The sequence below is a fragment of the Lynx canadensis genome, chromosome C1 (genome assembly GCF_007474595.2).
Source record: "Lynx canadensis isolate LIC74 chromosome C1, mLynCan4.pri.v2, whole genome shotgun sequence".
NCBI lineage: Eukaryota > Metazoa > Chordata > Mammalia > Carnivora > Felidae > Lynx > Lynx canadensis.
This window is the reverse complement of record NC_044310.1, coordinates 181,058,962-181,076,585: the sequence shown is the minus strand read 5'-3', so window position 1 is coordinate 181,076,585 and position 17,624 is coordinate 181,058,962. Positions and strand designations below refer to the sequence as shown.

Genomic DNA, 17,624 nt, shown 5'->3' with positions numbered 1-17,624 from the left:
GCCCACGTTGGGTGCTTAACCAACTGAGCGACCCAGGTGCCCCAATTGCTTTGAGTTTCTAAGAGCTAGTTTGGTGCAGAGTGAGGGAACTAGGGACCTTTCTGTTGTATTCAGCCAGCAACTAAGCATTCCACTATGAGGCTATGTGTGTCTTTTGAGGAAAGAGTTATTAATTCTGAGGTTCTCTTAGGTCATGCACCCTGCAGGTCTGAGCCTTACCTCTACTGTTCCTCATCTCTTTCCACTTGGTGGTATGCAGACTTGTAGAAGAAGGTACCTTTGGGACCTCCCTCCATGAGTTTTTAAATTTATTTTATTTTAATTTTAATAGGCTTGAGGTCTTTTATTGCTTTTTTTCCCCACATTTACCATGCCATGAATTCATAGGGAATGGGTTCCAGCAGCTCAGGCTCCTTTCCATTGGTTCTCACGAAGTGTGCTTCTCTGGGTGGAGTAGGCTGGCTCTGCATTTGAACCCAAGTACCTTTCTCGTTGGCTTTCCTCTTTTCCTCCTGATCATTTTCCTTCACATGCTTCAGGAAGCTATCTTGGCTCTTTGAGTGCTTAATAGGCTCAATACATGCATTAATTCTTTTGGCAAGAATCTTGCCCTTAACTTGTTTATTTACAAAAATGCCAACAGCATGCTGGGTAACATTGTAGACTTCCAGTTTTGCCATGATAACATTTGTGGGGCATTCCTTTTTGAACAGTGCCCATTCTCTTGATATCTCCAATATCACCTTTCTTATAGATTTGCGTGTATGTGGCCAACGCAACAAATCCATATTTTCTAAAAAGGCCTAAAGAACATATAGCAGGTACCTCTTCTCTTTCTTTTGTGTTTGTAATTTTGGCAAATTACTGGAAGATGGGGGTGCTGGCCAAAAAGCCCTCCATGAGTTTTAATCTTTCCCCCGTGGTAACAGTCAACACCAGAGAAGCTCCTTTCTCCAGGACCAGAGCCTGAGAGACTGTTGCTTTCTCATCCACAAATCTAAATCATTGACTGACTTGTGGGGCTCTTCCTTCACTATTGCTCTTAACCCTGGGAGACACATTTATTTTCTTCCTTCAAAGTCGATCAAATATCTCATTTTCATTATTCTTCTATAGCTATCATGCCATAACATGAACATTTAAAATAAATTGAACATGCTAATTGGGAATGTGACTCTCAGATAGCTCTTAATTTCCCACCAGTAAAATGATAAGGCACAATTAACAAAGGGAAGAGTGGGTTTCTGCAATTTGTGTTGTCAGGTTTCCAAGTAAGAGTGGAGGCTGATTTTAAAGTCAAGAAGTAAAACATATGAAAACATTTAAATATATGAGTTTGAATTTGACATTTTACTGTTCGTTCATGGTGGGCACATGTTGTAGCTAATTTTGTTTTAACCCAGGGTGAATGGAATTTGGTTTTTCAGTTTGCTGTATTGTGCTTCAAGCTATTTTGAGTTTTTATCTATAAGCATTTCTTTTGAGCATGCCCCGGACCCAACTGACATTGCACTGATATCCCGACATAATCATTGGGGGTGGGACAGACTGTAGGAGGTGTAGAGGAAAAAAAAAAGGGGGGGTGTTTTTGAATCTCTCATTTTTTCTTGATTTTGGTTTCTCATTGTCTGCTTTTTAAAAATTTCTTACCAATAAGCTTACTATAATCTAGTTATTGTTTTGTTTTAAAGATGGGGCAAGAGCAAAATGAATGAGAGCCAATATTTTCTTTTTGTGAGGGCCTCCCGCACCCCATCCACTTCAACTTGGAACAGGGTGACTTGGAGACCGAGGGCTCTGAGCCTGAAGCTTTCACAGCATTGACACAGGATTGAAGGACTTGGGGGAAGGAGAAAATTGGACCCTGAGAATCTGTCCAGCTTTTGTTCAAACAATCAATGAGAAAGATACTGGCCTTTTATGTTCTCAGCAGTCTCTTTTGAACAAACAGAGGCTGTCAGACTTCTGATTTTTTTTTTACCTTGTTGATTTTCTTTTCTGAAAAAATGGTGCAGTACAAATAAGAGAAAATTCTCAAAGACAAGTCGGATACTGGAGTCAGTACTGCCATCAAGGCACTGATACCAAGGCTCTGGGTGAGTGTGTTCGATGTCACAGGAAGAAGGAAAAATAGAAGTACTGTGATTTGACCTTCCTGAATAAACACACAACACAATTTGAAGACCTAGTTGGACTATTTTTAGCAAAATAAGTTTTACATGGTAATAATGCATTCATAGTTAATGTTGAATAGAAATGTGACCTTTTTGCTGTCAGTTATTTTGCTTACAAGCTATATTGCAGCACTTTGTAAAGTATCTATTTATAAACTGATACATCTGACATTGAGTTGCCCTTTTATTAACTTATTTACTTTGGTTCAGGCACTAAATAAGAAAAACAAATCAGTTTTTGTTTCTTTACTAACTTAGGGTATGATAAGGTTGGTAAACTTTAGTTCAAGCTAATTTTACCAATGATACTGCACTTTTAAGATCTATGGTTATTCTAGTGGAAAATTGGTTGTAATAAGGTAAATATTTATAGGCACCCAGACTTTTTAGAACTACTCATTTTTATGTTTGCCTTTCCGACTAGTCACATATTCTATACATACTATTTTACAATTATTTATTCTTTGTTTTCCGTATATGTGTAGAGAACACTGGGCTAAAAACTTAAGTGAATGTATGACCACAGTCCAAATAGATTTATGGGCTAAGAGCTCTCTGAAGAAGCTGTTCTGTCTATAAAATGGAGAGGGTAATATTCTGAAGATACAGATTAATGCATGAAAATATTTTAACCTAAAGTATAATAATGTAACATTTTTAAGGCAGTTAAAAGACTGGTGAAATATGTATTTGTATTTCATTCAAAAGGACATCCTATGTGAACATCAAGGTTTTATGTGTGTGTGTGTGTGTGTGTCTATGTGTATAAATGTATATATGCACATGTATATAAAACAATGTATATATCTGCATATAATTTATGATTGTAGATTGCCATGTACACTTAAGAAAAATCATATGTGTCAAATATGTCTATGTGATTCTAACTTAATTTGAGTTTACTTATGTAGGTGAGTGTGTATTTATATATTCACTTACTCTTAAGAATATGTTTTTCTGGAACTTTTCCTGTATGTTGGTACTTACAGATGTTGTGGCCTAAGCATATTGGTGATAGATTTTATTAAGGTGTGGTATTGAGAGGTATGGTAGAAATAGTACTGGATATAGAGTCAGAAAACTAGTTCTGAGTCATGGCTAGGTCAAATACTCTGAGACCTTTAAGAACTTAAATCACTCTTCTGCAATCTATTGGTAATCTAATAGGTAAATCTATTACCTAGTATACAGAGCTATTGGAAAGTTTAAATGTGATTATTCTAATGAAGGTGCTTTATAAGACCAAAAGTGCCATAATGCCACTTATTATCTCTATACCATTGTTTCTATGGCAAGTTTTAGGAATGGTGAGTGAGGATATGTGACATGGTAGTACCTAGAGTAGGGTAAAGGGGGCAATACTTTAAGGAGTGAGGATTTATGTACGTCCTCTTCTGGAGGGCAGAGTCTCTACTAAATTATTCATAATTCTCATTCATGGGAGACTTTTTCCCCCGTTGACTTGCTTATTCATTTCACAATTCATAATAGTATGAACGCTTGGATATTTATTTCATTATATGTTATAATCCAATGTAATTTATTTTCTTGCTCCATTTGTTCCAGTTCCGGCATTGGGGAACTCTTTCAGTTAGCCTTTACCTATTATTGTGTGGTTTCTTTTCTCTTCCTTCCCTCCCTCCTTCTCTTTCCTTCTTTCCTTCCTTCCTTCCTACCTTCCTTCCTTCCTTCCTTCCATATTTCTTTTGCATTTTTTACTTTTGGCACTACAAGATGTTCCAGAATCTTCTTGTATATTTCCTGTGCCGGACCTAGAATCTGCTATTTCTCCAAAAAGCTGTAGTTCCCTCTATCAGAGAATGGTGTTAGAAACCAAGATCTGGGTGCTAGGTATCCTTGTTAAATCGAGGTGAAGCTGCATCTAGGCCCTCTTGGCTGGCCACAAAGCATATATGTGTGCATCTCTGCCAATTTATAAATATTTCTCTATATAACCCAGTGTATCTATATTAAGTTAAACATGGTATTTTCAACTTTAATCCATTATCACATAGATTATTCTAGTCCCCTCCTCTTCCTTATCTGTTAGCTCCAACTCCAATAATGAGAAGCCTGGCTTCCACCATTTCACTATGAGTTTACTCAGTTGTTCAGTTCGGGTGTACATGTGTAGCAGTATCAAAATTGTTAACCCATTTCTGTTAATTTTTCTGCCACTGGATAAAGATGTTCAGATTTCTTCCTATGTTTAATCTTTTACATTCTTATCCAGTCACTTGTTTAGCTCTCTTCTCTCTTTGCTCTACTACTATCTTTGGCTTCACCTTAAAAATCCTCTAAATACTCTTCCTCCCCATTTACAAATAATTTCTCCAATTAATGTTTTAATTGTTAATGTTTATTTATTTACCTTTAGTGAGAGGGAGGGAAAGAGAGAGGAGAGAGAGAGAGAAGAAGACAGAGAATCCCAAGCAGGCTCTGTGCTGTCAGCATAGAGCCTGACCCAGGGCTCAATCTCACAAACCATAGGATCGTTACTTGAACCAGGATCAAGAGTCGGTCACTTAACAGACTAAGCCACTAGGCACCCCTCCAATTAATAAGTTTTAGTTTTGTAAGATTATGTCAAGCTGTTCGGCTGTCTTTTTTTAACAGGTCTCGATTACAAGGAACTATTCATTTAGTTAGTATTACTCCAGAATAAATCATTAAGAAAATAAAATATTAATCATTTACTAATTTTGAACCATCGGGTGCTCTTAAGATAAATTTTGATATTAAAACAATATTATAATTAATATGCATACAGAAATATACTTAAATTGTTTTTATTTCTTTGATTATATACTTTGAGTACAAACTGCTTCTGTTTGCCAACAATAGAAAAAAATTAGGGGGTGTATTTGGCATTGAGAAGAATTATAACCCCTATTAACTGGATCAGAGACTGTATGAAGGTATGAAATATGATGTTGTTTGTAATGCTTTTTTTGCCTGTGGAAATGGGAACATAAGATGGTTTTTGGAACACCTGAAGAAATATTTCATTGCATAGCTTTAGGGAAAACAGGAACAATACAGAATATTTATTATATAAATAGTCTTTGTGCAAGATCCCACAGAATCTGTGTTCTAGGTATAACAGAGGTGTCGTCCCATTAAAAAGGAAAGCTACAACAGTAGCAAAAGAATTGAAAATTTGTCGGGAAATATATGCTTACATGAGACAAGAGTATAGTCATTCCATATATGTATTCATTTATTGACTCCTGCTAGTCATTTTCACACATGTGAATTTCCATGCTCCTGTTTTTAGGCACATATATGTAAATAATTGGTTCTCAAAATATTCAACATCTAGCAGTATCCCTACAATGCACAGCACAGCCCTCCACAGAAAGGAACTACCCAGTTCAAAATGTCTATAATGCTGAGGTTGAAAAACTCTGGTCTAAAAAATGGGTATGCAGTACTGTTCATACTGTTGAAAACGCTGAGCATATGTAGATACACATTTAATTGGTGCAATGGCTTCTGACACCAATTATGCAGAGTTAGGCTTAACTTTAAAGGTTAAGGACATTGTTCTTACTTTAGACACTAGTCACGAGTTCCAGAGTCCCCAGGCCGGTTGTACCTCTAACCAGCAGGCTACAAATTTGGGGGTCCTTCCTTACCCCCTCAGGGTTTGATAATTCACTAGAACAACTCACAAAACTCAGGAAAACATTATGCTTCTGCTTTAAAGTTTTATTATAGCCAAATAGTACAAATCAGAACCAATCAAAAGAAGACTCACAAAGGGTGAGATCTGAGGGGTCCCAGACACGAAGCTTCCATGTTCTCTCCCTTTGTTATGATATGTCAACATGTGAAACTACACAGAGGACTGCCAACCAAGAATGCTTACCTGACCTTGATGTCCAGAGCTTTCATTGGGGTTTCATTACGCAGGTATGACTGATTGAACCATTGGCTATGTGACTGAACTCAACCTCTCCCTCCCTCTGCTTCCTGGACATCAGGCTCATATCACATGGCTTAAACCACTATTACTCCGATCACACATTGATCTTGCTGGCATGGCCGACCTGCAAACTGAATCACTTCTTATACATAAACATAAACTATCTAGGGGTCCTCAGTGATTCACTTCATTAGCATATATTATCAGGTTCCACCATGAATAACAAAGACACTCCTATCTGAGAAATACCAAGGATTTAGAGACCCTCTCCCTGAAACCAGGGACAAAGACCAGCCAAATTCTTTGTTACATAGGAATTGGTTTAGAAAATAGATGAATGTATAATGGTGAAATAACATGATTATAATCTTGATATTTATCAAATACATTTTCCAATACTGAATTTGACAAATACAGACAGGAAGCAGCCAATTGATATGTATAAAAAATGTAAATAAATAGGAAAAAATTGTATTTTCATTTAGGGAAGAGGATGAATTGAGAGTAGACCTAAAAATATATTAACTGGGATATTAATCTATAAGTCTTTATCTCTAGGAAGACAAAATTGAAGTAGTTTAAATGTAATTCAGGGAATTTATATTTATTTGAAGAATTTTTTCTGACAATAGGTATATATTACTGAAATTACTATTTGAGGTAAGTGATTTTGAAATCTACAGAAACTATATTTATGTATATTAGAGGACATAGAAATGCAATAAAAAGGACATTTACAAGACCTAAGGAATAGAAGATTTAGAACAAAATAAGATGTTGGTCAATTCTCTTTATCAAACGTCAGGATATATAATACTCAGGTATTAACTGCTGAGGTACGCAGATTATGAAACATTATAATTGCTAAAGTACGTAAAGGAAAAACAGTATGCCTAAACTGAGAGAGCTTATTTGTGTTAACTTAGAATAGATGAGATATTTGTGAAAATAATTTCAATAGAAGGTAGAATATGAGGTTTAGTTTCAGAGAGATGCATGCAAAAAGTGTATGAGACCAGAAAGGAGGAAGAAAGTAAGTTGCAAATAAACAGAAGCCTATATAACATACTGCTGTTGAAGGCTCATTAAAACAACCAAGGCAGAGTAGCAGCTTCCTAAAAAGAAAGCCATTAAGGCAAGGGACAGCACTGTGACATTTGGGAAGCAATATATCTTAAAGCGCTAGATCCAGTTCACCAAAATTGGAGGAAGAAACAATGGCTTTCTTTTGTAGCTATGGTTATAAAATCCGGGTGGGTGGGGGAAAGGACAGTGTTAAAGTTGAAAGAGTAAGACCAAGAAATGTGTCCTAGTGCACAGTGCACAAGAATAGGGACAGAAAAATGATCTAGCTTTTAAAGGAAGAACAAAAGAAATACAATGATTGATGAAAGAATAATGAAAAATTGAATAATGTATTATCATTTTTAAAAATTCTTATTTGTTTTACAGAAGAAAAATAGTAATGAATGTTTCTAAATATTTTTAATAAAATGTGTACTGTTCCTTTCAAAGTTCATTAAATGATGCCTTCAGTGTGATCCACTTTGACAGCTTCAAAAGAAAAGTAAATGTCTTCTCAAAGATCTTTCCTGCCTTCTGATTCTAGAACTTTGACCACTGTGAGTTTTCTTTATAGCCGTCAAATATTTTCTGGCCTACAAACAGAGAGGTGTAAGAGTTCTTTGGGAAGATGCACTATTCTCCACAAAAGATGTGCTTGGATGACATGATTCATGACATTTCTTTGACACATTGCACACCATTTTGAGTTTTAGTATGATTCATTTGTATGATGCAAAGGGAAGCAATCATCATTTGTTATTTATGGTTTGCTCTGTAATTACAATTGAAGTTACTTTTACATTGCATTCTCATTTCTTAAAGTATCACTAGAACGTGGTAGTTAATAGATAAAAAGGTATAAGGCAAATAGCTGTACAATTCTTAATTTGCATTTGCTAATTTATTAGCATCCTTTGTAATGCCATTGTTCTTGCATTGGTTCATGTAAGCCAAACACAGCCTGTAATCAACAGGACACCACCCTGAACTCTGCATAAATCTTTACACAGATGCCTCCTACCAGTATCATCTCCTAGGTCTGAGAACATACTTCTCTCTAAATGTATGAAAAAATATCACCATCAAGACTTTACAAAACTGCTCTCTGCTTTCATTTGTTTTTAAGGAAAGCCATACTTTATGAATTTAAATTAGTTGCCCTATCAGAAGAATATCTAGGGGCACCTGGGTGGCTCAGTCAGTTGAGCATCTGACTTCAGCTCAGGTCATGATCTTGCAATTCGTGAGTTTGAACCCCACATCGGGCTCATGGCTGTCAAGGCAGAGCCCACTTTGGATCCTTTGTCTGTCTGTCTCTCTCTTTGCCCCTCCCCTGCTTGCATACTTCAGCTCTCTTTCTCTCTTAAAAATAAATAATCTTAAAAAAAAAGAGTATCTAAAGCAATTTGAACACCCGATAAGCAGAGAAATATGACTATGGAGAGGCGCTGTGGCCATCCATTAACACATATTAAGATGGTTAGCTTTTTGATAAAAGGCAAGTAAGTTTTATCAAGAGTATAGATAAAGTAATGACTGTAGTGGATGGCCCATGCCTTCCTGTGAGTAGTGTTAATAAGGGAATTGGAAAGTTGGGGAAGAGTAATGTGAGAATCTAATATTCCCATTCCCTGATTTGACTCTTGACTCATCCTATCAAAAACTCTATTGGAATGTTAAAGGTATAGGCAGGGAAACTTGGAAATCATATAGTCCAAGCCTCGCTTTCCAGGTGGGTGTCTCTCAAAGATAATTATTTGAGAAGCGTGTCTTGAATCAACAAATGAATGAGGTAACAGAGACAGTCTAAGTAGATATAGTAGAATTTTATGGCTAGTTTCTAAGCAAATTAGAATCTATGTCTTCTGACACTTATATAGTGTTTTTCCCATTACATCATTCTTTCTTGATTTCATACTAAATCTCCTAGTAAATAGTTGTTGATGTGCATATGTATTGAATTATTAACTGAAAATATAGTTTTATAACACTTTGTTTTGGAATGGAGTAATTCACATGGTCTGTAACCTACATTTCCCTTCTTATCAAATGGATAATATCTATCCCAACTTTTATTAAACATACAAATGTGCTTGTGTACCCAAAAGGACATGGGCAAAGATATCAACAAAGACTTCTGTAAATAGTGGGATTTAGGAAGATTTTGTATGATTATGAATATGTTCATTTAAAAATACTTATTTAAAGTTATTTTTAGGGCATTTATAATGAATATAATGGTAGTATTAGTATAATTAATAATTACAACAATATATGAATATACAACATGATAGTATAATAATATCATATTATTATTATATTATATGTTATATATAAATATATATAAATTATATGTATATAAATTATATATAATATTATATAATAATCACAATATATATTATATATTATATATTATATAATAATAATCACAATATATAATATAAATAAGTATCGCTATTATTATATATTAATATAATTAATAATATAATACAACCTAAAATAATTATTAAAATTATTTTTAAATATTTATGACTAGAAAATATAGGAGACATACATGATCATATTGGCAGTGTTTATTATCAAAATGTGAGACTGTGAAAAATGTTGCAGTCTTTCATCTGCATTTAGTGTTGTCTATAATGCATAATCATTACTCTTAATTTGTAAACCATATTAGTTATTGATTTTCAAAAATGTAATGATATACACAAATAATTAAAAATTCAAATTCTATTAAAAGATGCATAGTAAAAATATAAATATTTTTTGACCCCTGTCCTTCAACACTCCAGGTCCTATCCCTAAAGAGAACTGTTGCTTCTTATTTTATATAGGTAATATGCGTGTGTGTGTGTGTTTGTGTGTGTGTGCATGTGCGTGCACTCAGGTGCCTCTATAGCAATGACTATGTGTATAATTGATATCATTTGTAGATATATAAAATATCTCTGAATATAAGTATATGGCATAAATATCCATTCCTCCTTTCTCCTTTGTTTTATACAAAGAGTAGTACCTTAGTTTACTTATTCTTTAGTGTGTGTATGTATGCATATTTTATATGTATATATCTAAATACATGTCTATTATATATATTTGTATATATTAATTTAATATTTTCTCCTGGGGATAATTTCACAACAGTCTTTGCATATATTCCTCATTCTCTGTAAACACTACATAGCAATTTGTTGTCTGGATGTGTCATAATGAGTGCATTTGAGTGCTCCTGATGAAACTAAGTCGTTTGCAATATTTCATTATTGCAACTAATAAGCCAATAAACATACTTGTTTTAATTTGCTTCGGCAGAATAGTCAACAGAAAATTGTAGATAATTACAATTTTTTTCTGTTTACATTCTTATAATTTTCTTCAACAAACATATACTCATTTCAAAATTTTAGTTACATTAAGAAGGAAAAACACTGCTAAAAACCTTATATGTAGGTGTATTAACAATATTTTACATTTGTTTTGGTCTTAGAGGTTCTAGAGTCTTTCCCACACATTTTTTACATTTAAATGGGAAACTAATGAAAATACAAATTTTTCTCATGGAAGGTTTTAAAGTATTGGCTTAATAGTTGTAACAGGATCAGGTAATAAAATGCTGCTATCCTCCTCTTGTAGGAGGATAAAATCCTACAAATAGTACTAACATTTGTTTGTTCCCCTTTGTATTAGCATATTTTATGTATGTGTACTTTAGTGTTTTTATCATTTATTTTACTCTTAAGGTATAAATATACATTTTCAACCATTATCTATTAAGATACCTCTTTTTAATTGGGGCCCAGCCACTGTAAAAAGAAAACCTTTTTATTTTTGTTGCATTAATTAAAAAAAAAAAAACAAAATTTATTTCCCTTACTCTTTAGGATTACTTTTTTTTAGAATGATTTGTAAAAGCTTCTAGGAAATCAGATCATATTGTGACAGACAAAGCAGAAGATGTCTGAGTTTGCTCAAAACTATGAAAAATGAGAACCTTCTCTTAACACATTTCAATTTCAATATGCTTCTATTCTAGTGGTTTTACTAAAGCTTTTTTTGAGCATTCAGTTTGGAATCCAAGCCCACCCACCTTATACCTACCCCTTTTTAATCACTTCATATTCCTCGACTGCTCCTCAGAACTCAAAAATGGACTTACCCAAATCTGATCCTTGACATTTAGAACCAAGGTTGATGCCGATTATGAGTTCAGTTAGTGTTTAATCATTGATACTATTCTGTTGTGCTCAGTAGAGAATTTTTCTTCCAAACCTTACTGTGTACCACACCTAAAAATAACAATATAAGCACATAAATTATCAATTAAGAAAATCTAAACCACATAGCTAACTAATAGGATCCTCAAGTTGGCAGAGGAGACTATTCTTTGATCTAATTGTGGAGCAGTTCACAGATGCTAATGCAGGTAATCACACATTTAAAATTTCTTATTTTTTTCCCCCTGAGAGAGACAATCACATTGAATTCACCCTCCCAACGTTGAAGGTAAAGGTAAATGATTTCCACAATTCAAGAAGTAAGAACAATCACTTTAGAAATTTCCTCTCAGCGGTTCTTTACTGCAAGGCTTAATTCCTGTAGAAAACTTTATATTGTCAGTCTCTCCAATCTGCTTTCAAACATTCCTAATTTTACTTGGTTTTCGATACAAGGTGGTGATTTATTTAAGGTCTTATATAGTCCTAGTTTATTCATATGTGTGAATTTTGTTCACAAAGGGAATTTCACTAAATTTGGTCAAAATATATGTACATCAAAACCAAAGTCGTCCATACCTAGATTTGCTCTGCTTCTTCTGTAGGAAGAAGCTTGAGATGAAGGTCAGTTTAGCAGGTACTGTGATGCAAAAACAAAATAGCCCCAAACAAAACAAACAAAACACTAGTCTTTCACAAACTTGATGCATTGTCATTCAAATTTGTCATTCTAATGGCTAGATTTATAAGCACTGCAATTTTATTTGACAGATAATTTTTGGAACTACAATGCATGCACAAAAAATTTGATTGTTATTCTTTAGCAGAAATAATTTTGTTACCACCTTTAACAGAATCTCATTACAGAATGCCTTTGGGGAAAGGGTGGGTCAGATAGGAATAAAATGAAGAAAACAGAAACACTTTCTTAAAGTAATACAAGGAATAAATCTAAAAGTTTATCATTGTATTATAACACTATTTGGGGATATCAAAAATGTTTATGACATGCACATTTAATTCCTTTTTGATAAGATATTGAACAAGCGGTTTTATCCCAGTGACTAAATTACATACATCAAATCGTCATACTACTTTTAGAGATCAAGCAGAGCTAGAGACACAAAAGACTTTATATTACTAAGATTATAAGTATTTATTTAAAGAACTTCACACAGTCACCTAAAAGCAAAAGAATTGTTGTGATGATGAATAATCCACAATACTTTATTGAATTAAAAAAAATTAGATTTATATGCTATGCTGAGTGCTATTCTACAATGTAAAATAATGTAACAAAGTAATATAAAAGTTAACCTTTCTGGGAAGCTATAGTGGTGTTTATTTATAATAAATTACACATTACATAATTACAGGGTTGTCTGGTGTTACCAGCTTACACATAATTAATTGAATAATAGTTGTTTTGCAAAGTAGATAACCAATTTAAAAATGGCTAATAGACCAATAAAAGTAAACACGTAACAGGCAAATCTCTATAAATCAACAGAAAATTTCATCCAACTTGCACAAGACCTAGTATTCAATTCATGCTGGGGAAGGTATAGAAAAGTACAATACAGATTACAACATATTCCAAACTGTGTGTCACAGAGTAAATATTTATGTTTAAGAATGAGGGAAATCCAGGGTGAAAACATGTTTTGGAAAAGTTGAAAAATTAATTTTTAAATGTTAGTTGGTATGCAAGATGCAAAGGATGAATACAGAAATATGAGAATCTTCTTCCAGTTAATGCCGTAAAATATCTTGAACACATCAAATGTAGTACATATGCACAAGCAAATAGCAATCATAAAACATTATGTTACCAATTAAGTAAAATATATCAAGAGAAGTATATTTGACATGTAACCAGTAAATTATGTAAAAATAGATGGCTGAATGGAAATTTAAATATCAGCTATTAAATTAAAAATTAATGTGCTATAATTCTGCAAATATATAAAGTAAACCTTAATCACCAGAGAGTTACTGAGTAGTTGCCTTTTTATTGCGGTCCTTCTCTAGCAAGAACAGTATTGGCTGAGGAAACACTAGCTACAGTAAATAGTAAATCTCACCATTTCTACCACTTAGCCAGTGGAGATCCCTTTCTCACACAGGTAAGGACAAGTGAGGGTATTCATCAGCTTTCTGGTATTCGTCTGGGTATTCGTCAGCATCAGCTTTCTTCTTATGATTTGACTGTCGTCTAGAGTGTCGGGGTCCTCTGAATGCAGAGAGTACATAGGGAGGATGAGGTGGGAAGCCACGCATGCCCGCAGTTCTTAATTGCCTCAGCCCTAAAACAATACAAATCACTTTCTCCCATATTCCACTGGTGAGGGTTTAGAATTGTAACCCTAGCTTGGGTAGCTGCTTCCTAGCAAGGACTCTAGTATGCAAGGGGAAGCACCAGTTTTACTGGGCAGTTAGTCATTTCTCCACCAGAATGCAATAGGGCCAAGTTTATATTCCGTGTAGAGATAATTAGGATAAAAATTGCAAATCTTTAGAAAAATTTTGAAGTAAAGGTTTCTTAATTCATTACACACACACACACACACACCCTAGTAAATGCCTCTTCAGGGAGGGTTAATTGCAACAGGCCTGGAAATAGCCAGAACTGTTCCATTGAAATAAGAAATGCTCCTGCATTACACTCATACCTAGGCATGAAATAAAATGTACCGATAATAATGTTGGTTTGTAACCCAGAAGTTTCAAGGTCATTTGTACCAGTTTATCAACATTGTTTATTGGTAACAGTGAGATGAGACACCTAGAGAAAGCCTGACAGAGACTCCCATTTGGGGCATCCTGTTTCTGCATTATTCCCAATTGGAGAGGAAGAACTGTGTCCATGTCACCTCTATACAGGGGGACAATGGTGCTATCACCAGGCCTTTCCAGACCTCTCCTGAGACAGGCTGGCATGCATATCCTGACTTTGATGCTTTGCTGTATTGTTTCCTTTTCTGGTAATAAACTGCAGATTTGTAAGTATTGTCTTTTTGTTCCTTGTGAGTCTTCTTCAGTGATCTGAGCCTGTTCAACTGTCACATTAGTGAAGTGCCATACAATTATAGTCACTATAAAAAGCATAATGAGTGATGAAAAGAAATAAAAAATACCTGCTATTTTATTGGACACAATGACTCATTGTGCAATTTTCGGTTTTGGTAAAACTACATGAAGGAAATAAAATAGGGGAACAGAATTGGGAGTTACTGGAAATGGAAAGAAGCTAACTATGATGCTTAGTGAAAGCTTTTAGGAAGACGAGTCATTAGAGCAAATTACAAAGGAATGAAAATTGTTGAAACAGTGATGTCAAGGTCTGGGAGAAAAGCGTTCCCTGTGTGGGAAACAGCAGGAACAAAGACTAATTGATTACACCTATACTTAGCACTCTGAAAATTGAAAACTGAAACTTATACCCAAGTTGATCAAGGACTCTGAATGGGTGCTAAAAAGAGTCAGAGTGGTTGAAGAAGAGGAAGCAAGAGCAGGAGAGGTGAGGGCCCAGGTCAGAAGACTCCAGTAACCTGAGTATCTGCATCTTGGGCCTTGCAGTCCAACGTGAGGATTTTTCATGTTATTTTAATTGTTATTGGAAGTGTTGGGTGGTTTTAATCCTTGAATAATAGACTTTAGATTTTGTGATGAGATCAGACTTAAAACTTAAGTTGCTGACATTCTATAAAGTCTTGTTAATACACAGTTATTTAAGCTGATTTGGTATTCACTTTGGAAAGAGAAGTCTTAAGAGATTACTGTAGGTAACTGTATCTGGCTCCTTGATCAACACAAGTAAAAGTTTCCATTTCCAATTTTTGCAGTGCTGAGTAGAGGTGCAAAGTCAATGATTTGACTTTGTTCTTACAACTGTTGTTACTATGAAGACATATTTATAGGCTTACCTAGTACAACAGGAGCCACCGATCTCCAAGTTTTTCAAGAATTACATGTACTTTTTAAAAGGAATTGGTTTACTTTTCACTTTCTAAGTGATGGGATCTGGGAGTCTCAGCAGAAATAAATGTTTCAAGGTTGGTATCAAAGAGTATTTGACCTTATTTAAAGGACTGTTTTTATGGATATTGTAATAACTCTTTGAGAAAGTGGCTTTGCAAATAAAAATGTGTTACAAGATGCATTAAGAAGTTCAAAGAAAGTTGTTTCAATTTTTCTTCCTCCAAATATATATATTTATATACATCACTGATTCTTTTGTTTTAAATTTCTTTAATGGTCATATTTATTTTTGAGACAGAGAGAGAGCATGAGTGGGGGAGGGGCAGAGAGAGAGGTAGACACAGAATCCGAAGCAGGCTCCAGGCTCTGAGCTGTCAGCACAGAGCCCAACGCGGGGCTCGAACTCGTCAACTGCGAGATCGTGACCTGAGCCGAAGTCGGACGCTCAACCGACTGAGCCACCCAGGCTCCCTTATATATCACTGATTCTAAGGAGAACATTTTTCCCCTATATTTTGGCATCTCTGAAGTAGGTATGCATCTTTCAGTCATTGATATGATATGGCTTAAGTAGAGATTTTTTTCTTTATTCATACTACATAAATAATGGCTTTTCTTACATTCAATGATGTCTTACATTTGAAGAAATTTATCATGTGTTCAGTGGTAAATGGCATGCTTTAAAAAACTCTTGAAGAAATAGTGATTTACAGTTTGATTACACACTAGATCAGTGAGCAGTGCTCTATTCTTTAAGAAGAAAATATTTTTTATAATCAACAGGTTTTTGTTGTGTTTTGTTTCTTTTTGGTATCTTGGATATGGGAAAAAAAAAAACCTGTAGAAATCATTTGGTTGAACACCCTCACTTTCTAACGCAGAAAGTTTGTTTTATATAATAAGATGACTGATTGCAATTTTTTTCATTCATTTCGGTTATGTTTTGCTTAGTGTCTAAACAGGAAAATGGTGGGGGAGGGGGGAAATTGTGTGTGATTAGCTTGGTATCATTTTTACATTTGCAGTCCCCAAACTTACATCTATCAGGGAGGTGAATTAGGTCTACACAAGTTAGATGACCTGTCTCAAATTATACAAGAGGTCTGTGGGAGGAGCCATATTTCTTGCTGAGGTCATAGCTCTTCTTCTTGAAGACATTTGGCAGCCCTTTTGCAGAAGCATTTTGCAATGCTAGTGGGCCGTTATTAGTGAAAACAGGCCTGTATTTTAAAGGCCTCAGAATATCTCTATGTTCCATAAAATTTTAACATCCACTGAGATTTTAATAGGTTATCTGAAAAGTCAATTTCTGTGATCAAATATATTTTTCAAATGCTGAGTTTTGAAAATTTTATTTGTTGCTATTACTTTCTGTTTAGGAAGTTTCTTTTTATAAATAGGTATGTGGAAACTTCTTATTTAATTTTAAAATACTTGACTATGGAATACTTTTGTCTTAGAATATGTATTTACAACTTATGAGGTATTGATATTATGCTAAATTATTTATGGAATGCTGATTATGATTATTTCCCCCAAATTCTATCAAATCCACTAAAGTGGATTAAAGTGGAATGAGAGGTTATATTAATCTGTTCAGTTGAAATTAATTTGTTCTTTATGTATGTTTTTATGGCCCATTATTTAAACAACTACAAACTTATATTTTGAATAACATATAGTGGTTCCAGGAGGATAAGGGTATCTTTTTCTCATTGCTGAATTATCTACTGGTTTATTGTGCCAAATAGTTTCTACGATAGACACTCAAAGCATAGATGTTAAAATCCAGAATGTAATTTGAGTGCGTTGTTCAATGTGAATAAACCTTCATATCTTTCTTTTGTAGAATGGTTATAATTTCAGTTATTAACATTGTTAAAAAGACTCTTCAAAAGGTGCATTTTGAATATACCTATACTTATCTCTGTCTATTATTTGTTCACTTATTTTTCCATTCTTCTACATCCAAAAAAATGTGAAAGGAGGGTATCTTCATTACATGTTGAATTTATCAAACCTGTTATGAACTGCAGTTTTGCTCTGGTATAGCTTAACTCATGGACTTTATACCTTGTTCTAGTAAGATTTTAGTGAGATATATTGAGATATTAGGTTATCTGTGTGAACACTCTTCTTTGAGTACTCTCTGATCATCCTCCAATAGGATTAGATTCCCTGAAACTATATTTCTGGAACATGACTCTATCTCCCCTATGTAGAATGGATAGAGTCTGACACATAAACTAGAGAGTTGGTTGT

General features: G+C 34.3%; 1 pseudogene; it reads right to left on the bottom strand.

Moving 5' to 3' along the window:
- Positions 1 to 361: 361 nt before the first annotated feature.
- On the bottom strand, positions 362 to 13,661 carry LOC116738227 (annotated as a pseudogene).
- Between the last annotated feature and the right edge of the window lie 3,963 nt (positions 13,662 to 17,624).